The sequence below is a fragment of the Cebus imitator genome, unplaced genomic scaffold (genome assembly GCF_001604975.1).
Source record: "Cebus imitator isolate Cc_AM_T3 unplaced genomic scaffold, Cebus_imitator-1.0 Scaffold18, whole genome shotgun sequence".
Taxonomy (NCBI): domain Eukaryota; kingdom Metazoa; phylum Chordata; class Mammalia; order Primates; family Cebidae; genus Cebus; species Cebus imitator.
In genome coordinates this window covers 2,329,955-2,341,904 of record NW_016107333.1, presented here as the reverse complement: position 1 = coordinate 2,341,904, position 11,950 = coordinate 2,329,955, and the positions used below count along the sequence as shown (strand labels likewise).

General features: G+C 39.9%; 1 non-coding gene across 1 annotated transcript; it reads right to left on the bottom strand.

Annotated features, from left to right (window-relative positions):
* Positions 1–234: 234 nt before the first annotated feature.
* On the bottom strand, positions 235–398 carry LOC119469315. The gene has a single exon (XR_005198115.1). It is a non-coding gene; the product is annotated as a U1 spliceosomal RNA (small nuclear RNA).
* Between the last annotated feature and the right edge of the window lie 11,552 nt (positions 399–11,950).

Genomic DNA, 11,950 nt, shown 5'->3' with positions numbered 1-11,950 from the left:
CATTTGCCAGCTAGTATCACAAACTAGTAAATGATGTATCATCCTCCCTTTTTCTCTTTTGGGTATTTTTTTTCTTTTCTCCTCACTATGAACCATCATATTCAGGAGAAGAAAGAGTTTAGAGAGTTTAATACTGATTCAAAAAGTCACGAAAATCCCCTTTAGTTATAAAGAGTGGTGGAAAAATGTGGATAAATATGTATTTATATTTTTAACATTTTATTTTATTTATTCCAGGGGAAAGCACGAATACAGTCCCCCACTACCACAAATTATGCAATTGAGTTTCCCACATTTGAGGAAATCGCAGGGCTCAGCACATCCGGAGCACAAGGGATAAGCCTCACTCTGGGAAAACCACCTTCGTGATCACGGTATCTCCCCTACCAGGTAAGATTTACATTGTATTTTATTGATATGTAGCATGTGTTTCACTGCACCAATAATATTATATTAATTTATAATATTTAAGTCACACAATGTAATGTTTTGATATATACATATGGTAAAATGATTACTACAGTCAAGTGGACTAACATATCCACCTATCATCACCTCACATAGTTAAGTTCTGGTGTGTGTGGGAAGAGCACCTAAAATCTACCCTCTTGGCAAATTTCCAGCAAACAATACACCATGCTAAATAAAATCTGCGGCTGGGTGTGTTGGCTCACGCCTGTAATCCCAGCACTTTAGGAGGCTGAGGTGGGCGGATCATGAGGTCAAGAGATCAGACAATCCTGGTAAACATGGTAAAACCCCATATCTACTAAAAATACAAAAATTAGCTGGGCCTGGAGGCACATGCCTGTAATCCCTGCTACTCAGGAGGCAGGAGAATCACTTGAATCTGGGAAGCAGAGGTTGCAGTGAGCTGAGATGGTGCCACTGCACTCAGCGTGGTAACAGAGTGAGACTCCATCTCAAAAAAAAAAAAAAATCTGCGTGGTAAATGTTACATCTAGACTTAATCATTCTACTTCATTGCAAACTTGGGCTCTCTGACTCATATCTCCCCATTTTCTCCTCCTCCGTGCCCCTGGTAACCATCATTCTAGTCTCTGTTTCTATGTATTCTCTATTTCTATGTATTCAACTTTTTTTAGATTCCACATACGTGAGATCATGCAGTCATTCTGTGCCTGGCTTATTTCACTTAGCCCGTTTTACTCCAGGCTCATTTGTGTGTTTTTGCAATTGGCAGTACTTCCCTTTTTATAAGCCAAATAATATTCTATTATATGTATGAAGATTACACACACATACACACACATTTTCTTTACTGATCCAAACACAGGTTATTTATTTATTAGTTTGTTTCCACATCTTAGCTATTGTGAGTAATGCTGCAGTGAACATAGGACCAAAGATAGCTACAAGGTGCTGATTTTATTTCCTTTGGGTCTGTGCCCATCAGAGGGATTGCTGATCATATCGCAGTTCAAGTTTTAATTTTTTGAGTGACCTCCATCGTGTTTTCCATAGTGACTGTACTAATTTACATTCCCACCAGCAGTATGAAAAGATCCTCTTTTCTCTATATCCTTGCTAACACTTGTTTTCTCTCATCTTCTTGATAAGAAGTCATCCTAGCAGGTGGCTTCTCACTGTGGTTTTGACTTTCATTTGTCTGATGATTAGTGATGCTGAGTACCTTTTCATACATCTATTGGCCATTTTCATGTGTGTTCTTTTTAGAAAGTGCCTGTTCAGATCCTTTGCTCATTTTTTAATAAGGTTCTTTGTTTTTTACTTTTGAGTTATGTGACGGTTGAGTCAATGAAACTTGTGTGTTGAGAAAGGTTCTGTAATGCTGACCTGGCTTATACAATTTAAAGAGAGTTTCTTGAATCCCATTTTGATGAATTCTTTATTCCCCAATAGTCCTAATCTAAAAACGTTGCCATGAAAGGGGCAGCAATACTCAGTGTGGTGCAGGAACTGGCTTGTATCAACTCACAAGAGCCTATTGTTAAGTTTTCAGGAATTATGCAAACTAGTCAATGTTACATTGGTAGCTTGAAAGTGGCTGTGTTGGAAATATTTACACCATGAACATTGACAAATGCTTTAAATCAGGCCACACCTTTCCCACTCCTCCCCAGGAGATCTGAGAGTCAAATGTTTACCAGAACACTACTGGCAGTGCCTGGACCTTTCCTCTACCCACTTGTTGTCTGCTATGCCTGTGGACTGGCTGGGTTAACAGTGGGGTGTCTAGGTAAGTGTCTGGATCAGGATTGCTGCAAAGGGCTCCTTGCTTTTTCTCCACTGGGTTGCGCATAACTTTCATGAACGCTTTTCCTCCTGCCAGCAGGTCTGTTCTTGCATTAGAAAAGGTTGTGTCCAGCTGTCTCTCTGCACTTGGAAATACATATTTTATGAGATAAATGAAGAAATGTTTGCAACTCGTATACTTTTCCTCCCAGAATATTTGAATATTTTGAAGCTATGGCCTCATCATTTTGCTGAGAGGAGAAAGAAAGTCAGCCTGATTCCTGGCTTGTATGTGAGTGTTAGAACCCATGATCATGATGGGCAGGCTTAAAAATGTTCTTTCTGCCAGGGCATGAACCTTGTTTTATGATGAGAATAATAGGGGTGGTTTTGAATTAGGCTGTTATGAGTGTGCCTATGAATATATGTGAATGCAGCTAAGTAGCTTTAATATTCATTCATTCAGCAGACATCAGCTTCATAATGTAGACTCTCAGCCCAGCAGGGAAGAACTCAGACGTGTGTGCCTATTGCCCGAGTGAAACATGGTATGATAGAATGGAGTTGAGGTTTTAAGTCAAGCAGACCTGTGTGTGAGTCTTAACTGCAGTTCTCTCACTGTATAAACTTAACTGAGCCATTTAACTGCAGTTTTGTCATAAGTAGGATGACAGTAATACTCACTTTTCTGAGGAAAAACAGGAGCTTCCTGGGCAAAGTGGGATGCAATCATCCACAAACAGGGTGCAGCTTATGCAAAGGTGTGGAAGGATGCAATGTGACAGGAACATTAAAACTGGGTAACTAGTTAAGAGACAAAATATCTGATGTCATTTTCTCTTTAAAAAATAAATGACTTATTTGTGTTTCCTAAATCTCAAGGCCATATGTTGAAAAGAGTTAGATTCTAATTTTTCTAACTGTAAGTGCTTGGACTTTTTCTCACCCACTCAGGCTTAAATCCTTTGTGCAAAGGAAAGGTGGCATCCATCATTCTCTCAAAGTTTGCTCCACATACTCCTTTAAGTCATATGTATAAGAATAAGTAAATGCCAAGAGAACACTGGATCCTTCCTTCTCTTGGGCAAATAATAATGCTCCCAGATGCGGAACTGGGCGTTGCTTTGCATTTCAGATGTGCCCTCTGTTACCTTTGTATAGAGTGAATGCAGTGATAGAAGATTACAGACCTGCAGCTAGTGGTAGAGGATCAGGAGGGGACTGGATTATTGGAGAGCTGTTCTCGTGTTCAGGGCCTGGGTTCCAGAATCTCCAGTGGCTGGAGGGATGGACCTCTGTATTTATTAAAAAGCTCCCTGGTCACTTTTTAAATTTTTTTTTTGATGAGTTTTTTTTCTTATAAATTTGTTTAAGTTTCTTATAAATTCTGGATATTAGCCCTTTGTCAGATGGATAGATTGCAAAAATTTTCTCTATGCAGCCATAAAAAAGGATGAGTTCATGTCCTTTGCAGGGACATGGATGAAGCTGGAAACCTTCATTCTCAGCAAACTAATACAGGAACAGAAAACCAAACACCGCATGTTCTCACTCATAAGTAGGAGTTGAACAATGAGAACATATGAACACAGGGAGAGAAACATCACACATTGGAGTCTGTCGGGGTTGGGGAGCAAGGGGAGGGATAGCATTAAGAGAAATACCTAATGTACATGATGGGTTGATGGCACAGCAAACCATCATGGCACGTGTATACCTATGTAACAAACCTGCATGTTCTGCACTTGTATCCCAGAACTTATAAAACGTATAAATGTATAAAAAGAAGCTGCCTGGAGATTCAGACACATCCTTTCATTCCCCACCACTCTAACTCCTTTCTTTTGTTCACTAAATGCACTGGCGTGGAGTGTACTGCAGGGAAACCTCGTGCTGTAGTATTTTGGAATATCGTCTTGAAGGGGCAAAGCCTAGGGTTCTTCTTCAGACTTTTTATTCACTATTCTAAATGTGATCCATTCTCCCAAACATAATATTTTCCCTTGGGAATAAAAACACTGAAAAGGTACTCAAAATAAGTGTGTCCTCCCTGAAAATTGCCTCATTTTTATCTTGAATTTTTTTCCCTTTACAAATTCTGTATTTGCTGAGCAACCAAATTATGATGACAATAACAAACCCCCAAATAAAGCTGTTTCCGTTTTCCATATTTACCGCCAACCTTGTCCATATGTAGACATGATCAATTTCCAGTGTTAGTCATAGGGTCTATATAATTTTTTATTCTGCTTGATTCACTTAACATTATATTATAAACAAATGTTGAGTTTCTTTGTCGTATTCCTAACAGACATTTTGATTGGCTGCATACTATTCCATCAAGTGGATGTAATTTTATTTACTTAACCGTTTCTCTATTAGTAGGTATTTATGGTATTTACAATTATTTTTAATGACGTACATTAAACTAACACAGAAATAACATCTTCTGTAATCTCACACTTTGGGAGGCCGAGGTGGGTGGATTACCTGAGGTCAGGAGTTTGAAGCCAGCCTGGCCAACGTGGTGAAATCCTGTCTGTACTAAAAATACAAAAATTAGCCAGGTATGGTGTCACACACCTGTAATACCAGCTACTTGGGAGGCTGAGGCAGGAGAATTGCTTGAACCCAGGAGGCAGAGGTTGCAGTAAGCTGAGATCACACCATTGCACTCCAAATAGAGTGAAACTCCATCTAGAAAAATAAACATCTTAGACATGGTGCTTTTACAATTTTTTGTTTTGTTTTAAAATGATTATATTGAGCACAATTTTCAAAAGTGGCAAAATGACCTAAAAAAGTTTCTAGGTACAAGTTTATAGGATAACCAGATTTCAAATAGAGATGTTTACCAGCTTTGTCAGATATTCATCCCTTTTGGATTTTTGTTCATGTCAAGAGATGTTACTGCTAACTGGGATTGAACTAGAAAGAAGATCAAAGGGCAACAGAAAACATGCTGGGCCAGGCATTTAAACACACATAGCAAACTCTCGCCTGTAGAACAGAGGTGTGGCATTTGTTATAGATTTCCGTTTAATGGATATGACAATTTGAGTGTAGCTTTGGGAAAATCAAGAGAAGCCATTAGGGTCCACTCCTGAGGAAACAGCCTGAATGTCTATATTTGGGAGGTCTGTGAAGCTTTCTGGAGTATAATAATCACAGCACTCCTATGCTGTCCAGGTGCAAGGCACCATTCAGATGCAACACAAAGGAAGTCACAGGACACAATGCACAATGGGAAGGCACCACAGAACTGAAAAAGGGCTGGCAGGCCTATGAAGGGAATTTAGGGCTAGCAGCTAGGGTAGCAGGCAACCATTCCTGATCCTCCAGCTGCACTGAACATCAACCCTCCAACGCAGAGCAGAAAAATGATTACTTCCAAACCTGGTTAGGTTAGAAAGGAGCTGCTATTTTTATTTATTTATTTATTTATTTATTTATTTATTTTTGCTGGCTGTGATCTCAGTCCTTCTGGTCCTTTGAGAATTTCAGTGCAAATGGCTGAACTCTTATGAGTCTGGGGCTGGTTTTATAATTATAGCTCATCCTGTGTGTAGCTTACCTTCCTCTTTCTCTTGCACCTGCTTCTTCCTCATTGTCTCTTAATTTGCCCATGTTTCCCTAACCCTGAAGGATTTTTAAAAAATGACCTTACTTCTCTGCTTCCTTGCTTTTAGCTTCAAAAATGTCAACATTTAGATCATTTTTTTCTGTTTGTGTTCCATGAGATACTGTGCAAAAATGAACAATTAAAATGCCATCTGACAGAGTTGCCTAATTAGATAGTAAAGTGTGCAAATTCTATTTTTCACAGTAGAGATCTCAGATTATCTTTTTCTCCACTCTCTTCTCCCCCATGTCAGAAGGGTTTAATGTATTATTTTCTCTCTTCTCTCTCTCTGACCCTGTAGTGACTTTCTTCCCAGCAGAATGTCACCATGCAAGTGCCATGTTACAACGGACAGGAACATGCATTATTTACTAACTCTATGCTGCTCCCACAAGCAGCAGTTCTCAAACAGAATTTACATTTATTTCAAACCATTTTGTGAATCAATAGAACATATTTTCTTCTGATTTTTTAGCAAATTTAGCGGAAGGAAACTTTTTTAAAAAAGAGTGGTTTCTCCATCATTCTTGGCAAACTGACAGAAGAGCAGAAGATCAAACACCGCATGTTCTCACTCATAGGCGGGTGTTGAACAATGAGAACACATGGACACAGGGAAGGGAGCATCACACACTGGGGTCTCTTGAGGAGAAATAGGGGAGGGACGGTGGGGGTTGGGGAGTTTGGGAGAGATAGCAAGGGGAGAGATGCCAGATGTAGGTGATGGGGAGGAAGGCAGCAAATCACACTGCCACGTGTACCTATGCAACAATCTTGCATGTTCTTCACATGTACCCCAAAACCTAAAATGCAATAAAATAAATGGGAAAAAAATGTCAAAAAAAAAAAGACAAACATATAAACCAAAAAAAAAAAAAATGGTTTCTTCACATCTATGCATAAAGATAGAATTTTTTTTTTTTTTTTTAGAAAAATTTCAGGTTGGTTGTTACTTAAAATTTTGTTTCAAGTTGCCATTTCACTTTTGAAAACATTTACATTTTGAAAAATGTTGCAAAAATGAAGAATTTCTGTATACCCTTCACTCAGCTACTCTTCCTATTGATATCTTGAGTAACCATAGCCCAGTGAATCAAAACCAGAAAATTAACTTTGGTATAGTACCACAATACTGTCTTCTGTGGTTTGATTTGTCCCTGGCAAAGCTTAAAAAATGGATCAAGATCGAAAGTTGATGCCTAATATGGCAGTATTGGAGAGTGGGACCTAATGAGAGGTATTTGGGTCATGGGAGTAGATCCCTCAGGGATAGATTAATGGCCTACAACCTGGGTGAATGAGCTCTCACTCTTGCAGAAATGAGAGTGTAGGTTGTAAAAGGAGCCTGGCCTCCTCAGTTTTGTTCTCTTGCTTCCTCTCTCACCGTGTGGCCTCTACACACATCCACTCTCCTCCTGCTTTTCACCTGGAATGGAAGCAGCCTGTGGCACCCGCCCAGAGGCAGCTGTTCAGTCATGGACTTTTCACCCACCAGAATCATGTGCCAAATAAACCTCTTCTCTTTATAAATGACCCAGCCTCAGGTGTTCTGTTATAGCAACACAAGCCAGACTAAGACACTGTCCTTACAGAACAATAACTAAACTACAGACCTTACTTGAGTTTTGACAGCTTTTCTGCTTGTGTTCTTTATCTATTCCAGGATCCAGTCCAGGACCCCACATTGCATTTACTTGTTGTGTCTCTTTGGTCTCCTCCAATCTTTAATTATTAGTCTTTCCTTGTCTTCAGGACCTGACACTTTTGAAACATATTGGTTGGTTATTTTGTAGAACTCCCTTCAACTTGGGTTTATCTTTTTTTTCCCCTCCTGATTAGATTTTTGGCGTGCATACCACAGAAGTTTTGGCCTTTTTTGTATCAGCAGGTGCATGATATTAACATATCCTATCACTGGTGGTTGAATTTGGACCACTTGGTGAAGATGATGACTAACTACTAGGTTTCTACAGTAGTATTTTTCTCTTTTAAATTAATGAACACCTCGGAACCCTATTTAATTTTGTTTTGTATTAATACTAAAATCTTTCCTTTGCATGTTTTTCTTATCTGCTGAATCTTGTCGAAGTCCAGTCGATGGTTTGAAAATTTAAGGAATAGGAGAATATTTAGTTACTATTTGGAAAGTTTTTGTGGATGAGGACGTAGGCCATAGGGGATATGTGAAAACTGAGGGTAAAGACACCCAAAGGCACCCCTTGGGAGCATTCTGGAAGAAGTCAAGAAATGAGGAAGCCCAACATTGTTTCTACAGAAATTCTTAACCTCTTTGAACATTAATTTCCTTGAGTGTAAAATAGGATAATAATTTCCCTATAGAGTTGTGGTGAAGATTAACATCAAATACTCCCTGGATGTTTCCTAGTACAATACCTGGTGCAGTCAGTCTCATTACATAGTAATTCCCCTGACTACAGGAAGACATGTGCTCAGATATCAACCCCTACTCCCTAATTCTGTTGTGCATGGGAACTCTTTGCTTCTGTAGGCCTCTTGCCAGTTCATAGACCTAAGCTGTGAACTACCCAGAGAGGAAATTGTAGTCTGCCTCCTGCATCATGCAGCCCTGACTCAAACTTGTTCTAAATTCACATTGGTGAAAAATGGGCTTGCATCCCACTGTGAATTTAAATACTTACAACCCAGGAATAAACGGATCGCATGGCTCATTTATCTTGCAGCCATTAATTAATGGTGGTTAATTGTAGTTATGAGCTGTTGAATTCCAGGCTCTCGTACCCATACATTTTCTTTAATGTATTCAGAAAACCGTGGAGGCAGTGAGTTGGGGGCTGAAAGTAAGACTCTCCTAGAGAGCAGAGACTCACAACCCCACTGCTGCTCCCTTGTTTGTGAAGAGAGGGCCCACTGCTGCACCAGCCTTCTAGGCTGGCTCAGGACAGGGGGCTGTGATCCCACAACACACTGCTTTCTGAGCCACCTTCCTGCATATTTTTTGTCCCCTATGTTCCTGGGAGCGACCTTCTTAGACAAACCCTCTTAGTATTTCTTCTGCAAATGAGAAGTAAATTAACTTGCAACAAAGAGGAAAGAACTTTAATAAATCTGGGAGCTTGAAAGAAATTGTGATATGAAGAATCAGGCCTTTGGCAAGAATGAAAATTAGTTTTCAAATATTTCCATTGTACTCTCTGGGGAGAAGACTGCTAAGGGATGGGACATGACATAACCTAGGATTAAGAAGAATTTGAATGTTTCAGAAGAGAAGAGCCCTTGTGACTACCTTTTATACTTCATCAGGTGAAACTTCTGTAGACATCTTTGACCTCACAGCTAAGTGGTCATCACTGGATTTATGAATGTGATCGGCACAATTCTAAGATGGCTTCCATGACTCCCATCTTTTGGGGTATAAACCCTATACAGTTCTCTCTTCTTGAGTGTGCTGGGCCTGACCTACGCATGTGAACCCTTTTTAAAAAGGGTCTAGAGCTCCAAGAAAAAATCATAGAGATTTGAAGCTACAGCAAATGCTCCCCTTGTTGGCCTTGGAGAAGCCAGTGACCAAATTATGGAGACAGAGATGTGGCCAGAACCCCTAGGAGCTGAAATGGTCTCCAGCTGGATGCTGGCAAGAAGACACCTCAGTCCTACAACCATAAGGAAGTGAATTCTTCCAATGACCTGAGGGAGCTTGAAAGTTGAGCTGTACCTCCAGATGAGGATGGAGCATGCTGGCACCTTGACCTCCAGCCTTGTGAGCCTCTGGAGGACTCAACCAAAATGTGCCAACCTAGTCACAAAAATCATAAAATGATAAATTTGTGTTATTCTAAGCTACTAAGTTTATAATAGTTAATTTGTTATATAGCAATAAATAACGCATACATGGAATTTATTTCCTCATCTCACATGGGTTATTATCAGTCTTTATTTTTTTCCGTTTCTGTCTTTCCTTCTTCACAGCACAGAGCTTGTGAAGATAAATTCATCTTAAAGACCTGGAGTTATATTATCCCATGCTTTAAAATTATCGGTGACTTCACAATGTCTATAGCAAAAAGCAAGCCCTGCTTAATCTGAATTTCATGGTTCCTAAGTGCCTTTGAGCCTAATTTCACACTAGTCAGTTTTCTCATCCTACATTCCAGCCTAAAGAAATTGCTCATGGCCACCTCCCACAATTTCTGCCCATACCGTGCCTTTGCCTATGCTAATTTCTCTGCTGAGTGCATCCATTCCCAAGGCCATGTACTCACCTCCCCATTCTTCAAGTCCTGGCTCCCCCTTGGCTACTCTCACACATCACTCACCCTTTGAACTTCCCAGCACCACATTATGCCCCCAGTAGTCAGGACCAATATCTTCACAGTTCATGATCTTTTTGTTATGCAGAAAACTCTGTGAATAAACGACGGTTTAGCTAATCAGGCTCTGTCCTCCAGATGATCACAGTTCCTTTTAACTTTTTCTTTTTTTTTTTTTTGAGATGGATTTTGTTCTGTCACCCAGGCTGGAGTGTAGTGGCGTGATCTTAGCTCACTGCAACCTCCACCTCCTGGGTTCAAGTGATTCTCCTGCCTCAGCCTCCCGAGTAGCTGGAATTACAGGTGCGCACCATCACGCCCAGCTAATTTTTGTATTTTTAGTAGAGATGAGGTTTCACCATGTTGATCAGGCTGGTCTCAAACTCCTGACCTCAGGTGATCCGCCTATTTTCTTTAAATCTGTAGACAGCTCTTTAAGAGGCTCAGATTTTGCATTCCTCCAAGATGTAAAAGCTCATTTTTGCTTCAAGGACTCTGCAGCTTCAATTCCCTCTGCCTGGAATGCACTTACCTAAGATTCTCACATGGTTTTGCCTTCTTATCACTTGGCAGCCTAAAAATATTGTTCTCCTAGGAGGCCTCTTCTGGGCACTCTGTGGAAGGCAGCCTGTCCTTCCTATCACCTATTCAATTGCTCTGCTTCATGAACTTCAGAACGTTGTTATTTGCAGTTATCTTACTGATATGTATGTAGTTTGTTCATTTCCTGTTTTCTCTTGATGGTCAGCAACTTTCTTGTCTTTCTCTCTGTTTTATCTACAGTATCTGGATTATTGTAGTCTCTAAAAATTGTTGAACTAATGAATTAAAAAACATATAACAAACATTCTGTGTCCTCTCAATTTTCTTCTGCTTAAGTTCAATTTGTAATTCTTCATCCTTAATCCATAATGGTGAATCCCCAACCACCAAAGACATATATTTTGAGAGATTATGTAACATTCAATAATTTAATAAGCATTTATAATGTAATTATTGTGTTTGTTGAACGTCTCCTACAGTTTGCATTCATGTGCACATCGTAGTGGATACTGTCATACGCTGCCTAGCTTGCTCCTTCACAGATGGAGCATTCAGAGTCCTAGCTGCTATGGGTTGCCTGCTGATGCCTCATAGATGATTCCTTCTTGGGGAATTTTCCTTGGCCAAAGATAGTTGCCTTGCTCTAGGGAGGGGCATCTTACATCCAATAGCTGGTCAATGTGGAGGCACAAAGATCTTGCCTAAATAGGAAACAATTCTAAAAGTCCATCCCAGTTCCAGAGGTCTCTGTGAAATGCCAGCTGAGGCCTTTATTGTAACTGTACCATAATCTGATCCACCTTTTCCGTCTGTCCAATTCTGCTTCTTACATTCTCCAAACAATGTGATTCCTAAGGGTACTTCCTAATCTTCATGTAAATCCTCATCTCAAAGTCGATTCCCAGGTCATTAATATCAGTGATGGTAGGGGAAGTACTGACTATCCCTAGAAAGAAGTAGTGGAGTGAGGGTTAAAATATACCAGTGATAAACTATGATGGGATACTTGTAGAAGATAACACACTGGTGAATGCAATACCTCCAGATTTGTAAGACATTCAAGGGATGTAATAATTAATAAAAACTATGGAATAGGATGACTGTTGCTGGGGCAATCAATGCATTAAAAAGAGACTTTAAAAGCCTGAGGGTGACTAGTCACCAATATAACATGAAGCGTCAAAAGTCAGAGGGCCTCCTTGGCAGACATTTAAACAACAAAACAAAACAGAAACACATACACACACAAGCCCTCTCATCTCCTGCAGCTTGTGAGCAG